Raw genomic sequence first — 17,419 nt, forward strand, 5'->3', positions numbered from 1 at the left:
TCACTCACTGAAGTGTACATAATGCGTTTTTGTTTGTACACATTTGTATTAAATGTATAAGACGGTGTTACTTTCGGGTACATTTGTACATACATTTGTAAATGTATATCGTTCATTTCTGGGACATCTACAAATATATAATTTTCTAGTGTATTATACATATTGAGTTATGTGAAATCGCTCTATGAAGCAACATAAAGCAACACAATTCAATATATACAATATATATATTAGAAAACTATATATTTCGTAGACGTCTGAAACGAACAATATACATTTGCAAATGTACATTGTCCTCGAAAGTAACACCTTATATATTTAATACAAATATGTACAAATCGTTCTATAGAGCAATTTTAGATGGCTATTCTGATTACGAATATCATAATTAAAATGCGATTTATAGTATTTTAACTGTAGAATATTAAGTATAAGTATATATCGAGGGTAAGCTGGAAACACAATAAAAAGTACAGGCAAAACAGGGAATAAGAACCCTGTAAAAAAATGTTGTATGCATGATTATGTATAAATATATACAATATAAACATACATAAATATTCATAAACATGTATAATCATATACAGAGTGTCCCATTTTAATGTCTCATTCCCAAGAACTTTCTTACTTTTGATTTTAGAAAAAATGTTTCAGACAAAAGTTGTATAGCTTTGAGAGGGACATAAGGTGGTATCATTAGTTGCTTGAAGATCACCTGAAGGTTACCTTCAATTTCTTAAATAGAATCCTCTACTTTTTATTGTACATTCTTATAGATCATCTCGATAGGTTTTTAAAACATTAAATTAAGTTCATTTTCATTAAATATTTTTCGAGTTATAAGGCTCGCAAGTTACAGAACCGTTGGCATTAGCATTATCCAAAGTATCTGACCGACGGCTAAAACCTTTTGAATGTTGTTCATGATTATGATCTGGATAATATTTGTTAAAATCAAGGATCATTGGAGATTGTACTTTTTATTTCATTTTTACATAGAAGTAATTTTTAATGCAAAAATGAAAATAAGATTTTTTACATTTCTTCAAACTTGTTTTTTTCTAAAACAAATAGTGTGATAATTATTCTTTTAATTATTTTTTAACATTTTTATTATTTTTATACACTTATTTTATATACTAAAAGTAATTTTACAAAAGAAAGAAGGAATGAATGTATAGACATATTTATATAATTACACGTATATAAATATTTTCCTATATTCGTTTACGCAGCGTAGAATTAGCATAGAAATATTACTTTATTCTTGTTGTTCGAATGTTAAACAAGGATTAAGTGATATTCTCTGCACTAATCTCTTGTGTTGAATGCACTCTTTATGTATGTTCACATATATTTATACATACTCATGCATAAAACATTTTTGATCGAGAAATTTCAGCTTATCAGAAACTGTGCATTCTAGTATACGTAATTTCTGATAGATTGAAATTTATTATTTTCTACTTCTATGGCCTGTGTTTTTTATTGTTTGTGTTCAGTGGACTCAACACTTGCGTGAACACTCGCTGTTATTGATGTATTCTTTTAGATCACCCAATCAGCATTTTAGATTTGGAAGAGTACATCAATAGCAGCGAGCGTTCACTCAATTGTTGAGTCCGTTGAACGCAACCATTGTTTTCAACTTTATCCATGAGAATTGCTCCCGACACAGATGAAATGCTATTAAAAACCACTAATCTTATAAAAATTCGTGTTATTGTAAAAATTTAAGTCATTAAAAGTAAGAAACTGATAATATAGTAATTTTATGATTTATTATCCTGATTTATTATCTAGTATTCTGATGTATTGGTTGCCTTTAGCAGACTCAACTGTTGAGGAGTGGATTCGTGAGCGCTCGCCGCTATTGGTGTATTCTTCTAGATCATCCAATTGACATCAACAAACAGGCATACGACTTATTGCCGTCTCTTGGAGACATGGCAATAAGTTGTACGTGAAAATTTGTGCGTTACTCACGTCTACAATTTAAGTCTAAGTAAGTGTTACGACAATTCTTGTGCTCAGACCCTAAGGCATTTAATCATAGAAAGATATATGATATCTTGAATCAATCATAGGCCGATATTCAAAATCAGGTTTTATATTCAAGACAGTGACTATGTACACGGTTACCTTTGCTTGGGTTTAATAATATAGCAGTTGAAAACTAATCACAGTCACTTCAGAGACTAATTATGATTAGTCAATTTCATAACTATACATATTATTAAATTCGACTAAGACTCGGTTGCACCAACATTACTTTGACTTCAAGCGAAACTTAAAACTCTTTCTATCTTTTAAAACCGAAAAGAGACAGAGAATAAAAAGAATTTTAAGCCTCGCTTAAAATTAAAGTAACGTTAGTGCAATCGAGCCTAAGGATGCTCTATAAGAGCCGCCTTAAGGATGCTTTGCCATACACAAACCTTCCGTAATCATAAGACGTACAGAATGAGCCAATCATAGTCAAGAATTCTTTTGAACTCTTAATTCTAATTGGCTGATTTTTACGGTGCATCTTATAGTTATTGTACGGAAGTGTGTGCCATGGTCTTAAACGTAATTAAGTACATAAGGACTTAAGTACAATCTTAAAAAGTTAGGAACCAATCAGAAAGTTGTTTTCTTCCCGTATTCAGGCCCTACATTTAAAGCTTTCTTAAATTTATCTTTAGATACTCTACGAATTATTTCATTGATTACTGAGCATCTAAAGATAAATTTAAGTAAGCCTCAAAGTACAAGGTCTGACTATGAATGCGGTTATTAGTGTCTTAAGACATTATTTAAGATAGAAATAAAAACGGGCTATAAATACCGCCCATAAAAGTATATATAACATCTTGAATCAGTCACGGAGAGGGTACTGACCCCTGTTGGCATCTCTTTTCTGCATATACGTGACATCTTATGGCTCCGGCACACCAATGCGATGTTCGCAAGACACGCGATATCCAATGAGAGTACACCTTTAAAATGAGAACATCGGTAAAGCTGTACACTCATTGTCGGATCTCTCTATTCTATTATAGCCAATCAATAAATTTAAAATCTTTATCATACAATAAATGTAATACCAGTTATTCTACATATCTAATTCGCATAGGCAGCATTTTTACAAAGAAAAGAGGAGAATCAGCAGTCTAATGCAATTTCAGAGAAGTCTGTGATTCAGACTAGAAGTGTCAAGTGTCAAGCAGTAAGCAATAAATCAATGAGCGAGGAGATAAGGGCAATGGCGTAAAAAATATTGCTGATTGATTTGTTGCTTGATATTTGATGCTTCTAATTTTAATTAATATACCTTAAGGTACATTTTTGCTAAAATAAGCAATTGAAGGGATAGATTTGTCGTTCGTTATCCAGCGACTGAAATTTTGTAGTTTGAACAGTTTCAACTACAAACCTCAAACGCTCAAACGCTATTGACAGTGCTGACATATTGTATCGACCGTGTTGACTATTATTGACTGTGATATACATAATCTAATTTATTTTTTTTTATTGCTTATTCAAATAGAGGATTCAATGCAATCAGAATAATCTAATAATTGTTTAATTCAGCGTATTAATATCGTAAATGATACATGAAAAATATGAATAATAAATCAAATCTGTCGCTCAAATATCAAATTTAACACTTTTTGTCTTTTTTCATGTATAAAATTATCGCTTTAATAGTTTTGCGACAAAAGTCAAAACGTAATCTTTTTTGTTGCTGAAACGACCAGTTCGAGCAACTCGTGAAAATGAAATCTTTAAGAACATATCGTCACAAACTTGCATAATTGCATAAACATGCATGAAGATGTATAGTTTTTCAGAAAAAGTGCTGGTTGAACATCGTGCGTGATATGATATATGTATGCGTATCGCGCTGCTATGACGGAACCATTAGGGGCTTTGCACAATAACAGGAATAAGAAACAGAGAACAGAAAATAAGAATTTCAGAAACTGTGTATTCCATAATGATTTCTGATAGGTTGAAATTCTTATTCTCTGTTCTCTGTTCACTGTTCCTTTTATTGTGTGGAGCCTCTCAAGGTGCCGTTTTATGCTGACGCTTAACGCTGATTTTCATCGTCAAAGTAGATCACATGATCAAAATTAACGCTTAATATTCATCAATTTCTATCATTTGATTTATCTATCATTTGACACCGAAAATGAGCAACAAGCGCCGGAGAAAAGTCTCCTTAAGACTCCATGTACATAGTGAGTTGTGGTAAACGGGGAGTGATTTACTTACACACTGTAACAATTGATCTTTACCAATTACAGCGATTTCTGCGTAGGGAATTTCTTTTTATTCTTTTTTGAGTGCTGTGATCGGCTTGTGTGCAATTGACTCGTGTACAATTGATATACAGCCGGTCATAGAAAGATTGCAACATTTTTCTTCGATAAGTTTCGGAGTATAGCTTGCTCACCGAGCGATTGATTTTTATCCATGAATCTAACCATTAGGGTTGCCGCACGCACTTTCCGTAACAATAATCATAAGACGTACTATAAGAATTAGCCAATCACAGTCAAGAATTCTTTTGAACTCTTAATTTTAATTGGCTGATTCTTATGGTACGTCTTATTGTTACTGTTACAGAAGGTGAGCCATGAGAATCGATTTTGTATTTTAAAATGAGGTGAAAATTATAAAAGTGAGAATTTAACTAGAATACTGATTATTTCATTGGTCAACACATAGTAAATTCGCTCACTTTTGTAATTTTCATCTTGTTTGAAGATACAGAATCGACCCTATGGCTTCAAGAGCTGCCGCACAAAAGTTCTATAACAGTAACCTTAAGATGTAAACTTACTGTTGCTGAACCAATCAAGATACTGCTTTAAATCTTTACGTTTAGCGAAAATAGAAATAACAGTAAATTTCGCCTTATTCATAAGGCGAATTTCAACTGGTTTGATTTCACTTAATGCGGGGTCTACAATAGAAGTCGTAGCAGTCATAGGGATCTTAGAAAATTGACCAATTATATCGATTATTCTTCTCATATTCGATTGTGATTGATTAATTTTCTACGACTTAAGACTCTACGACTGCTACGACTTCTATTGTAGACCTCGCTTAGCTGTGAGGTTATGGAATGGTCATAAATTAATTATTTCCATTTCCGTTAAATTACGTAGTATGGTAATATTCTATAATAATATTCTGATTGGCTCATTGGCTTAAGTTTGTCCTACTGTTGCAGAATTTTGTGTGTGGCAATCCTTAGTCCAGATCTACAATAGGTGTTTTAAGCCAATGGCTGCGTTCAGCAGAGAAAACTAATTAATTAATACTTAGTGATTCTTTAATATGATTGATTCTTGTTTTTAGTTTTTCACTGAATCTAAGTGTAGAAAATATTCCTACACTTATATTACTAACGTAAGTGAAAGAGTATTAAAGAATTACTAACAAATAAAGGGACTCAACTATCCCCTTTTGATTTTGATAAACTTTTAGTATGTTGTTTTCCAAATAAAAATGTGCAACACTTGTTCTACATTTTTACAAGAGGTGAAACTTAAAAAAAAAATTAATTTTTTTTTAAGCGAATATTATCGAAATTGTAAGAGATAGAAAAAACTTTTTGAAATGAAAATTGAATGATTTCAAGAGTACTTAATAATTATAATTGAAAACATTGTTTAACATTTTTTCTTATAAAAACTTTATTTAAACAATATAAAATAATAAAATCTTCAATAGTAAAATATTGCCATGGTAAAATTCCATTGAAAGGACCATTGGATTGTATAGATGAGCTTTCAATGCGAATGATATTCTTATTGATGACGTATCCAATAATAACTAATATACCATTAGTATATAATATTTATTGAATGATATTCCTATTGAATTACAGCCAGTGATAAAATGTTTTACCACTAACCGAATGATTTTCTTATTGAACGCTCCAAGTAGTAAAATCATTTAATAATGATAATTGAATACGTATAATTTTATCATTAGTTCAAATGATTTTACTATTGATCTGAATGATAATATTATTGACTTCTCGCGACGAGACGTTGCAATACATCTCGATCTTTAACTTTTATATCATCATGTATTTAGCAATGTCACAATATTATTAAAATTACATTGATGATGTCCAAACATATTATGATGTATGTCAAATCATCAAATGATTTTGTGTGCGAAAAAAAAGAGAGATAGGAGAAGATGGTAATGCATCGAAAAAAAGATGGTAAGTATATGAAATAGCACTGGACAGTCCCGCGGTTGGGCCCGTAACTTCAATGTTACGTGACAATGATATGATGGCACATATCAATGATGTAAACACCGATACCGCTGATGGTGTCGATCCTGAGACTATTCCCTCCTTTTCTCTTCGCGCCTACCAGTATTCTCCGCGCCCCGCACCCTTCTCAGAGAATCGAAGTTAGAATTCCCTTTGTATTGCTACTGACAATAAAAATCTATATCTTTATTATTAATCTATTCATTTATTTCTAAAAATGAACTATGCCCTCGCTCAATAACTCGTGAAGATTGATTGTCTCTAGCAGCTCTCCTTATTTTCATCTCCGATTAAGTAATTTTAGCAATTGATCTCTGCCACTACTTCTAGGCTGATTCCTGCCTCTCTTCGGAATTTGTATTTTCTTCCATATAAGGTCGCATTGTAGCAACCGGAAGTTCCTTCTTGCATTCTTCACATAGAAGAGGAAACGATGCACACAAAAAATAAAATATGAGAAAATAAAATAATAAAAAATTCTGACATAAATTAAAGATAAAAAGAAGACTTATACGAGAGTCAATAATAATGTGATTAATAATGTGTAGTGAATAGTGATTTAGAGATCTTTCAACGTTATTTATTGAACATTTATTGAACTATCTGTTCTTACACTTATTTCGATAATATTCGATATTTTGTGCGCGCGCGCGCGTGTGTTGTGTGTGTGTGTGTGTGTGTGTGTGATAAAAAAAGTATGTAGTAGGCCTACTTTTCTTATACATCGCGTGGCGCGACATTTACAATAATATATGCCACGTAACATGTTTCCCCCATTGATCGGCACGTGCCCTCTCTGGTGATTCTATTTGTGCTGACGGAGTACAATATTCAATGTTTGCGTAACATCGTTATTTAATTGAAAGTGAACATAGACATTTCACCGATCGCTTTAATACTCTTCTATTCGTTTTAATTGTGACGATTCGTACGATTCCATCTTTACCGGGATGAGTATCCGTGACTCTGCCCACTGCAAGCATGGTAAATTTTTCTCCTTGATGAGAACGATTGTTCTAACTTTGATTCCTTCTCCGTTCTGGGTCCTTATGGCGAACTTGAATCTCATTGAGATATTCTAGGCTCTAATGTGCCCAGAAATCCTGTCGGATCTGTAGATGTTCTACCAGGTAGAGAAACGATTTGGAACAAATGAGACATCAGAGTCCGGTAGATTAATCAATGGCTGATCAAACAATGAGCGGATATTAGAGCTAAAGGATCGTTGAAATCGGTCGATAAAGACAAAATAGATCTAGGATTTAGTATACTTTCGATTTCTATGATAAAGATAATTCTTCAAATAAACAAAGTTCACCGACCACGCACTTAAAGTGATGTTTGAATGGCTTTATCGTGAACTCCCACAGGCTTTCAAAATGTGGAACGATAGGAGGTATGAAACTTGATATGATGTTCGATAGCGAACCGATTTGTTATTTTTATGCCTGTCGGAGTTAAAAAGAACATAGAGTTCCTTTAATTGATTATTGGCTCCGCAAAAATTAGTCCCGTTGTCCGTGTAAATATGTGTTGGAATACTCCGCCTGACTATGAAATGTCACAAGGCCGCGAGAAATCCGTCGATTGTCATATCGCCCATGATCTCTAAATGTATAGCCTTTATAGTCATGCACGTAATTCTTGATTCGATTCCGATTTTTATATTTCTTTTTTTTAATATAGAATGGTCTGCAGAAATCTATTCCGGTGTTATCGAAAGGGAACACGTTATATACTCGGATGGTTGGTAAATCAACTTTTATAATTAATTAACCGGGATCGAATCGGGAACAATGTACGCATGATCGCACTATTTTACGCGTTTGATTTCTGCCGTCAAGAATCCACAATCTTTGTGTGATAGTATATAAAGTCATTTGAATACCAGCATAGTGTTGTTCATGGGTTTCTCTCATAATAAGATCTATCAAAAAGTGATTTGGGAGTAGATGTTTCTGTGTAAAACTTAATTTTGATCTTCTAAGGTGGTCGTCGACGTGAATTTTCATCAATGAAAGGATTCAACACAGCAATATTACTTTTATTTATGAGTTGTTTAGCCGCAAACCTCTTTCTTGTGAAAAGCGAGAAGCTTGCGTGATCTTTATTGTCCTGATCTCAGCTTCGTCTAATTCCTTTATGCATAGTTCTCCTCGATACGTGTTCGTCGGCCAAAAACGTAGGCATAGCGCTATGATTTGTCTCAATTTTGAATAAGACGAGTATTTTCGGAGAATATTACAATCGTCGCTATCTTTAAACAGATATTTTTCCGACGCTCGGATATCTCATTTAATTTCGTCATTCCTGTGGCCATTTGTCTCCTCCCTTTTTTTTTAAATATGTAATTTATTGTTATATATTGTTTTTGTTATAAACGACAAGCTATACATATATTTAAGGCTATATATATTTAATTGTAATAATTCACGTATTACATACAATATTTATAACTAAATAGAATGAATAAATAAATATACTAACACATATTATATAATATATAAGTAACACATATATCATATGTATAATATGACGTATCATATCATCTTGTTCATTCTATTTTAATCATTTTTATTTATATTTATATATCAAAATTAAATGATAAACTAAATTATTTCCTAACATTCCAGCAAATTATAAGTTTTCAGATCATGATTTTTTTTTTCAGAAACTACATAATTAATATAAGTTAAAGATTTGAAAGAGCAGTAAATTGCAAAAGATTAGGTAGACGAAAAGTGCGAAGAAAAGTATCGAATCTGAAGAAAAGCAATTTTTTTCGATACTATGACCTTTGTTACGGATGCATTTAGTTTTTTCTATTGTATTCTTTTTATGTCTGATTTATCTATTGTTCTTTCCTAAACGTCGGTCGTCCAATTAAAAAACTATTAAAATACACTTGAATATTCATTTCTTTTACCACGATTGTTGTGCATAAATCGTAATCCCCTCTGGATAGATTGATCTGACCAAATAAAAGAAGAAACAAAGTCCTCACGCCAATTAGTACGTCTACCGGACGTGGTAAATAAAATTTGGGGGGGCTCAGCTAATTTAACGTTATGCGGTATTTTGATGGAATCTCGCGGAAAAAGGTTGAACACTCTGATATCATCGGAAAACACGTTAACTCCTTGCAGACATTGTTATGTATCGATCAAATGGTGACATGAAGAATGCTCTTTATCGTATTCATAGAATTGATTGTACCAACTAGTGATTAGTAATGTGCACGTCGCGGTAGGGAGTTTCAAATATTTAGCCGATCTTTCGGAGATGAAATTGGCGGTAGCGCACGTATCCAGCAAAGCTCGATTAATTTCGACATTAACTAGATTATGTTCATTATCGTGCACAAATATCATCGCGGTTATTATTGTGGCGTGAATGTAGGAGAGATCATTGCTATCTCTACCTTTCTTTACTAGTCACGCGGTTCCCTCCGATGCCGATTCCATCGCGTCGGTCTTCACAGTTGCAAGTGGATGTCTGTCAAGATGCAATAGCGTATTATATATCGTTTTTGACAAATAATGCAGTTTGTGTAGTTGCAAGGCTTGCCTTTATATGAACGTAAGCAGTTATACGAGCATAGTTTTGCTTTTTTCATGACCTCGATACGTTTGGGAATGTCTAATCGTTTAAATATGTCGCAATCGTTTAAATAGTGGATGTAATTTGGTTTTACACGCTGCGCAGTTATTCGTTGGATTAACTGTAAAAATTCTATTGGATGCTCGTACTCCTTTAGCGGGAGACGAAAATTTGTCGTTATCCCGTTTGAACACTTCTAGTCGAGTTTGGTACACGAATCGTAGTTCGATACAGAAATTCATATAATTTGTCGATTTTTGAGAACTCATCTCTTTTAAGCATTTCTTCCCATTTTTCCGCGGTTTGTTTTTCGATAGTTTGTTTTCTAATATATTAACAAGTATTTCTGAACCTACGTCAACTCTCAGCGCGTTCAATAATGCGACACGTTGTTGCATGTCGTCGGCGAGCTTTGATAAGCCGTCAGTCGTTTCTTTTTCTAGAATCGGCAAATTGATAAGCAAAGACAAATATCGCGAAATCAAGACTCATGAAACGAGTTTCATTTCATATGCGTGCTTCAACAAATCCCATGCCTTACGATAATTTGTTTCTTCGATCGTTAAAATTTTTATTTTGTTCCACCGCTTCAAAGCTGATTGTAAGTATTGTAATTTTTTCATCTCAGATAACTCTGTCGAGTATCATCACGAATACATTCTTGAAGGATAGTCAATTTTCGTAACGCCCATCAAAATTCGGTAGCGATGCTTCGGGTAGTTTTATCCTGAGCGTTTCGCGACACTCGCGTTAATAGGGGAAGAGGTGCCGCTTGCGGCGCCATTCGAGACAACGGCGCTATTGTCGAAGACACGGCCATATTCAATAACTCGATTTTGCCTACAAGCGAATAAAACTTTTCTTGGACATTGGTAAACTCATCCTTATGATTGTCGTTCGAATCGAATAGTATGAATTCGTCATTAAATTCTTCATTTGCGTGATAAAGCTTGGTAACACGCGCCTATATGTAACTTTAAAGCGGACTTACTGTTCTTTTTCTAAAAGATTCGATAAACTACACAGTGATCTGCGACTTCAATGATATTCGTTTTTGAACAAGTAGCTTGATTCTATCCCATGCGAAATAATGCGAAAGAAGAGAAAGGAATGAGGGAGTTTTATTTGACCGAATATTAGATAGATATGTTGTACTTAGCCTGTGTCTCGCCTTGTGATCTGACCCGCTTTGTTTGCACTCTTGGTTTCAATCATCCATCCGATTTCATCGTGTGAATCTCGTTCACACGCTCGTTGGTTGTTTGGAAATCTAGATTGGCAGGATCTCAATCGTCCAAATGTTCGCGTTTTCCTTGCGAAACTTTACAGGAGGTACCAGATGTTGTGCAAGTGAATAGTGATTTAGAGATCTTTGAACGTTATTTATTGAACATTAGTACAGAGATATTCAGACAAAATCTCTTGATATTGGATGAAGACTCGGCTATGTATCGCTCGCTTTGTAGACTCGGTTATGTATCGCTCGCTCTATAGACTCGGCTATGTATCGCTCGCTCTGTAGACTTAGTTATGTATCGCTCGCTCTGTAGCTCGGTTATGTATCGCTCGCTCTGTAGACTCGGCTATGTATCACTCGCTCTGTAGACTCGGATTGTTGTTTTCTTATGAAATCGTTTCGGTGGCTCGATTACTTCTGAACTCGAGTAGAGAAGGTTTCAAAGTTATGTAGCCGTTTTCGTAGCTAGTCGCGATCATCATATACGTAGTCGCTGCCACGTGGCCTAAGAGGCGCCGAACGCGGCTGCCTGTTTCGTTGTTCTTATGCTTATTTCAATAAGATTCTTGTGCATGCGTGCGTGCGTGCGTGCGCGCGCGCGCGCGCGCGCGCGCGTGTGTGTGTGTGTGTGTGTGTGTGTGCGTGAGAGAGAAATAAAAAAGGTACGTAGATATGTAGTGGGCTCACTTTTCTTATACATCGTGTGGCGACATTTACAATAATATATGCCACGTAACAAATAATGTCTCAATTATTTTGTAATTGTACAATAAATAATAAACGTTAACATACATATTTAAATCAAGTTAATCGAAACGTATAGAATAAAATTTTTATATGTATTAATTTATATAACAAGTCAACAATATAACAATAATGGTCAACAATAATGATCAAATTTTAAAACGAGAAAATCTCTTAAAAGCATATACTACAATGTAAGATGTTGTGTTAACGATTGTTGTGTAAACTATCAGAAATTGTATGTTAAACTCAGATCATGACAGTATGTCATGTCGACAGTATATTTATAAACAATTTTCGTCGAAAAACTGAGGGAAGGGATAATACTGGAGTTAAGTGAGGGAAGCTATATTAAGCAAAGAAAAAGATGCTTCGGACGTTCTGTATCATTTTGTGTATTAATAGCCTTGATTTGTTTTTTAATGAATAGCATTTCAGACATGAGTCTTTTTTCTAATTCATGTCCATATATATTCCAACTGATGTTCCGATACTATTATACGAGAGCTTTTGGATCTCTTAATATTCGCTTTATGTTTCAAGTTTATCACATCCTGATAGACTTATAAAAGTTATTGCACATAGGTAAGATATTATTGTACTTTCTTAATTGTAATTCTGAATTATTAATGTAACTTTTTCATTCTATTATTATAGAATCTGGAAATTATATGTGAATAACAAAAGAGAACTAACGATAAGACTAATTGACTGAATTTTAACAATAAACAATTTTTCAAGAATATAAGACGACATACAATATCTGATTACCTTCTCTTTGAAGATATTACTTAGAAAAGATAATTTGTTGTTTGTTGAGAACATTATCATTTTGAATTATTCTTTCTAGTTATAACGCGGGACGTCAAACTAATTATATTGTGTTGCGATAATGTATTATATGCGTAATTCTGAATTTATAATTTTGTAATATTGAAGATGATTTAAGGTCGAAATTTATTTTTCTAATTGTTATATGATTAAAATATAAAATATTAGCTGTGAACATCTTGCGTTGTGATGTATGTCGTTAAGAGATTTTCTCTTTTTAATTTATATTGTTCAATTACTCAACAACAAATGCACTGTGTTAGCATAAAGATTTTCTACATTTTGTTTTAAGATTTGTGAAGCCTTAGCTAATGTTATTCGATGCAATTACAAATATTATTAATAATAAATAATAATATACTTTTAGCTGATGAGGCTTGTCACAAATAGTACAAGGAAAGTCTATGTCACTTAATTATTAATAGATATTGCAAGTGTAATATTCCATTAACGTTCTGCTAATAAAAATAATAATAAATCAACGCTCGCAAAGTGATAACATTTATACTATTGCTGGACCAACGATGAAGGTAGTCATTATGAGTGCAAAAAGTATTTGTACAAGGACATTTTATATAAAATGAATTTTATTTGTAGAAAACAAACATTAGCAATTATATTATACAATGAATACATTCTGTTCTAACATAAACAAACAAGCTTCGCATGTAGATTTTAGAAGCTAAATTTTTCATCTATTACGATTATAATGTATCATGTATTTTTTCCTTTATTTATCATTTCACGAATAACAGATGAAAGATAAATGATGCATCATGCACATGATGCGTGAGCAGAATGCACCCATTCACATAATTGATTACTTATGTCAACTCCAATTTTTTGCAATTCAATTCCTTTCCATTACTTTAAATAAAGAAATACAATTTTAAGATAGTAATTTGTATGTAAAACAATAAATGTAACTTATATGGACACCCAGATGTACAAGTATGAAATGATAATTTGAGAAACAGATGGCGCACCAATGCAGTGTGAAGTACAAAGATTTAACATATATACGCCATTTTATTATACCATCAACAAGTGTCAAACGCGTAAAGTGATTTGATTGAAAAGCACAGTATTGTGTACTGTGTTTAATATAACGAAATTTGTACCAAATAAGGAGCATTCGCGGATAGCATTAATTTTTTGTTTTCATTTGAAGAAAACTGCTGCAGAATCATACTGATTACTTGGAGAAGCTTATGGTGAACATGCTCTATCGCAAAAAACGTGTGAATGAATTAGTTTCAGCGTTTCAAAATTGGAGATTTCGATGTTGCAGACAAGGAACACAGAAAACCGCTCAAAAAGTACGAAGACGTGGAATTGCTGGATGAAGATGATTCACAAACACAAAAACAACTCGCAGAGCAATTGAGCGTTAGTCAACAAGCTGTTTCCAATCGCCTACGAGAGATGGGAAAGATTCAGAAAGTCGGCAGATGGATGCCACATGAATTGAACGAGAGATGGAGAGGTGCAAAAACACATGTGAAATTTTGTTCGAACGATACAGAAGAAAGTCATTCTTGCATCGTATCGTTACTGGGGATGAAAAGTGAATTTTTTTGAGAATCCCAAGCGCAAAAATGGGTAGATCCAGGCGCACCATCTACATCGACCGCAAGACCGAATCGCTTTGGCAAGAAGACGATGTTCTGTGTTTGGTGAGACCAGAAGGGTGTGGTCTATTATGAGCTATTGAAGCCTGGCGAAACGGTTAATACCAAACGCTATCAATAACAATTGATCGAATTGAACCGTTCGCTGCTTAAAAAACGAGCAGAATATCAAAAGGGGCAACACAAGGTTTTTCTCATGATAATGCTCCATCGCATACGGCACAATCAGTTCGGGACACGTTGGAAGCACTCAACTGGGAAATTCTATCCCATGCGGCTTACTCACCAGACTTGGCTCCTTCCGATTACCACTTGTTTGCATCGATGAGTCACGTACTTGCTGAGTAGTGCTTTGGTTCATACAAAGATGTGAAAAAATGGTTCGATGAATGGTTCGCGGCAAAAGGAGAAGATTTTTACTGGCGTGGTATCCATAAATTGCCTGAAAGGTGGGAAAAATGTGTAACTATTATAACAATGGAGCATACTTTGAATAAATCTCTTTTTATCATTCTTCCGAATTTAACGTGTTTTTTTGGGAAAAAATCGTCATTTCATACTTGTACACCTGGTAAGTGTGACATGTACATCTACACTTTTTATCTTACAATTACATAATACATGACTTTCGATCTTGACACTACTTGACTTCTCATCCAGACGTTACACGTCTAAGTGTCTAGCCAATAAAAATTTCTATGACTAGACGTCCGTGGAGTTCCAGAAATAGATATGTTTAGATCATTACTTTCTATTATGCGAAAATATGTATCACGAATGTGCTGCATGAGGAATGACACGTGTAGAGGTGTTTTTAATTATTTCTTAAAAATGATATTTTGGAAAATAACTTGATCACGGTAGAATTCTTAAAATAATCTTTCTTTTTATTATTAAAGAAATCAAAATTAAAAGAAAAGTCAAATAGTGGAGATAAACAAATAAAAATATATAAAATTTTTTTTTATTATAAAGTACTGTTGGAACCATGTAATTTTTATTTCAAACATTTTTTTCTATCTCTTTTTTTTACAGTAATATCCGCTTCGAAAGAGAAAAATCGATTTTTTTCTAAAGAGTATTTCATCCCCTAAAAGTGCGTATAAAAAGATACGTATCGCTTACTTTTGTATGGAGAATAACATACTGAAAGTTCATTAAGAGGAAGATAGTTGGATCTCTTTCCTCCTTAGTTATGCAAGCTTCGGAGAATGAGATGCTTGGGAGAGTTAATTTACATTTGCTCTTTTATTTAAGATACGTTGATGATGTGATCACGGTTGTTCCCATTACTTTAGTGGATATAATTTTTAAACAATTCAATTCATATCATCGCAGACTTCAACTCACTATTGAAATTGGTAATAAAAAAATAAACTTTCTAAACACGACGACCATTATTGTGCGTGCGTGCGTGCGTGTGTGCGTGTGATAATGAGATAATTATTTTTGACTAATTTCATAAAAACACATTTTCTGGCAGAATTTAAATTATCTCTTCCAACATCCATTATGTCAAAAAAGAGGAACCATGACAAACCTTGTAGATAGAGAGATTTTTATTTTCATATCCAACATTCCAGAAGAATTTGGAATTCATCGTCAATACTTAGAAAATAATTTTATATTTGACACAATATCTGAATAATTAAAATGCTTGATTAGTATTGTAACAAACCTATATGACAAAAAAAGACTAGCAATAATCCAAAAATTATTTGATTTATTACTCCATACATTAAAAACATTTCCAATAAATTTAGAGGCATGGTAAATAATGTATACACAAAAATGTCTTTTTTTAATCTTAACAAGTTAAATGAAATTATTAGGATGTATAAAGACTCACTTCTTAACTCTTCAAAAAGAAATATTATTTATCAAATAAATTGTAGTAATTGTGATGCATCTTAGGTGAGTTAAACTGTAGAAAATTAAAAATCCATATTACAGAACATTTTAACCATATAAAAAGAAATATATCATCGCATTCAGTCACAACAGCGAATAGAACGCATCACAATCACGAATTCCGTTGAGAGAAGGTGGAAATTTTGGATGTGGAAAAAAATTTTAATAAGCAACTCATATCTAAAATGTTACACATTAAACAACAATGTAACAGCCTTATTTACAAACAGATAAAATCAGAAAAATCATGACTCTGTGTATTTTGCATTCTTCAATAGCGATTAAATATTTATGAACAAAAAATCTGACATCTCTGCATAATTTTAATTAAATTGACAACATTTATTATCAGTTTCAAGTTAGACAAGGACCTTGTCACACTGCAAAGATCAAATCACGTCCATGAGACGCTCACCATGAGTCGCCGCAATGATATTTGTGTAAGGATGTGATGATTATCATTATTAAATTTTGAGTATGATATAATTTAATAATGATGACCATCATCTTCTTACATAAATATCATTGATTGCGGCGGTGTGGTAAATGTCTGTTGCTAAGAGCACGGAGTTTATACTTTCAATTTACTATACTGTCCACATTGTTTCAGTTTCCAATAAGTCAAGCAACTGTTGGATAAGCACACAAGCAATGATAATGCGGTTAGCTGCACTTTCATATTGTTAGTTTACTGAAGATGACTCAAAGATATATACAGGGTGAAAATAATCGCCAAATATTTCATGAGCAGATAGAGCAGACTAAACTGAGTCGAAAAGTCCTCTACCATTTTTTATTATATTATTTATTATATTATATTTATTATATAGATAGTCGATATGCGCGTTCGTCCGGCCTATTATGCGAAGTGTACATGCCTACCCATCGCTTGGCGAGCCTTGGGGATTGGCTAGCAAGCATCCCGCGCCGCGCACACCGCCGCAAGTCTTTATAATTCGGGCGGCGTGCTTGTTAGGTTATCCCCGTTCCCCACGGCCCGCGCGACAAGTGATCGGTAGGCATATACACTTCGCAGTAGTATTCGGCTATTTTTAAGAATTAATATCTTGTTAACTATTGGGAAAATTTACAAAATGGTAGAGGACTTTTCGACTCAGTTTAATTCGTTCTATCTGTCCATGAAATATTTGACGATTATTTCCAAACACCCTGTAT

General features: G+C 33.4%; 1 protein-coding gene across 1 annotated transcript in view; it reads left to right on the forward strand.

The window, feature by feature from the left end:
• LOC108689278 (intraflagellar transport protein 81 homolog) overlaps window positions 1–17,419 on the forward strand; it is a 54,493-nt gene that overhangs the window by 15,687 nt on the left and 21,387 nt on the right. The gene's annotated exons all lie outside the window — the stretch shown is intronic.

This window comes from Atta colombica, unplaced genomic scaffold (assembly GCF_001594045.1).
Source record: "Atta colombica isolate Treedump-2 unplaced genomic scaffold, Acol1.0 scaffold264, whole genome shotgun sequence".
NCBI lineage: Eukaryota > Metazoa > Arthropoda > Insecta > Hymenoptera > Formicidae > Atta > Atta colombica.